At 41.8% G+C, this 2,475-nt stretch overlaps 1 pseudogene; it reads right to left on the reverse strand.

The window, feature by feature from the left end:
* Positions 1 to 1,125: 1,125 nt before the first annotated feature.
* On the reverse strand, positions 1,126 to 2,117 carry LOC115316626 (annotated as a pseudogene).
* Between the last annotated feature and the right edge of the window lie 358 nt (positions 2,118 to 2,475).

Genomic DNA, 2,475 nt, shown 5'->3' on the forward strand with positions numbered 1-2,475 from the left:
GCTATGCATGTATTTTGCATTTGAATGTCCACATGAATTAATGCTTCAAAAGATTGAAAATTGAGACCTTTCGTTATAGTACATGCGCTCGCCACAACCATAATGTGCTCCACAGCTTGGCTGTCTATGTGAGCGTTAGTAGTTAGTACGTAGGAAACTGCCACAAATCGACAGGAAAAAAAGCATTAGAAAAAGGTTAATAATTTGCTCTGTGGCAAAATGTTAGCACCATACTGACTCACTGATTTACCTTTCATCGCAGTTTGATATACTTTTGTATACCTCACACAACCAAACATTAATCCAGGTTTATGTTTCAAGTCGTCCCACTGCACAAGAAAACATCGAGGTCCAACGCTTGTTCTCACACACTCTTCAATCATACACAGGATGTGTAGGGTGTCTACCAACTTGGAAAACTTAAAATTCGCAAGTAATGCGGATTATATTGAAAGAACAGGGTAATATAAAGGAAAGCGAAAAAAGCTCCTAGTCAGTAAAAATTAAAAGCGAAAATGGAACAGCAGCGTGCAACGAAGCCCGATGATTGCACAAGGATTGCACGTTGGTGCCGTGGCACTGAATAACGTTGCCCGACACGTCACTAGGCAGCGCAGGCCACAAAGCACTCTCTGAACCAATGTAACGGTCAACATTTTATCAAAATAGTCAGGAAAACCCTGGGAAAATTGGGGAATTCGGAATAAGTGATTTGGTAGACACCCTGTCCCATGATTCAAGTGAGCAACGTCATCTAGCACTATGGAGCGACGGTCCAATGAATCGAACATATTTTAAATAGAAAGAAAAAATCAGTTTTGCATGCTGTGACACTCAAATTTTGATATTGATTCATTGAAAACTCAAGTTCATCTAGCTGAACCTATACGTTAATTGCAGTGTCTGAGCATGCGAAACAAACTTTTACACTTTATTTAAAGTATGCTAGGTTCATTTGGCCATCGCAGTAGACAGTTTCGACAAAGCGTGTGATCATTTAGAGGTATGTACTCGCACAATCCGGTATGCCAGCGCGATCATTGAATGCAACACGTAAGACAAACTAAAGGGACTTCCATTGGGCATAAAGCACGTGTTGTCTCATCTGCACAGCCTCTGGACTTGTTACTTGGTTTTGTGTCTCACAGCTGCATCAAGGAGCTCAGTATTCTTTTTATGGGCAAACCAATGGAGCCTCACCCTTGCAAACAAAACAAATAAATCATCATAGACATCCTCACTGCAGAGAGTCAGCAGCTTTTTGACCTTCTCATGAAGAGTGATACACAACGCCTTCCCAACGCCTTCTTTTAAAACAAGACTGTCAACTGACGCCACAGAAACCTTCTCGCAAGCTTGAACGAAGGAAACAAAGCAAGGTGAAGGGACTGAGAGGCTTCCAAAGTCTCCTTCAGCTGTTCCTTTCACACTCAAATACAACAACACTTGGCTCTCATCAGAAAAAGTGGCATTCTTGAATTGCAATTCACATTGCTGAGTCACATTTTGACATGTATGAAACATGACAAACCTTGTTACAAGCCATCCAGCAAAGTAAACCATGTTGTTAAGTAATAATAGAGGGATAACTACAGGATGTGAAGTTAGCTGCACATTGTGGAAGTGAGCTTTCTAGACTAACTGAAGGTGAGGGAGCTGAGAGACCAACCGGAAGAGCCGCTAAAAGAGTTGCCATGTCCTCTTCGCAGTTGCTGTTGTCGGACAGTTTAAACAAGTTGCTAACTAGGAGATGCCTAAAGGCTGCCTGAAACTGCCGGCAAGAGGAATTGGCGTTCGCACCAGACTTTGACCTTACTACGGAGAATGTGCTTTCGAGTGCATCTTGGTTGAGATGGCGAGTCAGAAGGTATCTGAAACCATACTCAGATGTCAGGTGCTCACAAATCAGCATAATAGACCGGATGGTCAAGGAGAAACCGCGAATGCAAGCAGGCTGCCGTGGGCACCCAAGAACGTTAAGGCTTTCGAACATAAGAAGGCATTCTTTCAGAAATTCATTGTGAACAGAGCCTTCGTGCATTGCAGACACATATGCACTCTTCCCGCGTTTCTGTGAGCTGTTCAAGCTATCAAAAAGACGATCCATTTTTTTTAATAAACCGGGCCGTGTGAATAACTTCAACTGGCAGTTGCTGGAAAGTTACCATGGCAAACATTGCAGCAGCACAGTGATTACTGAATATTTGCGCTGCTAGCTTCACTGACATCATGGATGCAAAAGTCAAATTAAAATGCTTTTCACTGAGGAAATTAAAAACAGCGCGGAAAGACGAGGACCAGACAAAGAAGTGACACGGACGTAGCGCTGACTTACAACTGAGTTTATTGAACGCAAACTCGCAATATTTATTTGCGGTGTCACGAACAAAAGAACATAAAAAATTCAGCCCATGTGATGTATCACCAATAAAAATAAAACAATGATAAAAAACATTGAAAAACATTAAAAAAAAA

The sequence above is a fragment of the Ixodes scapularis genome, unplaced genomic scaffold, assembly GCF_016920785.2.
Source record: "Ixodes scapularis isolate PalLabHiFi unplaced genomic scaffold, ASM1692078v2 PGA_scaffold9__187_contigs__length_104089568, whole genome shotgun sequence".
In the NCBI taxonomy this organism is placed as follows: Eukaryota; Metazoa; Arthropoda; class Arachnida; order Ixodida; family Ixodidae; genus Ixodes; species Ixodes scapularis.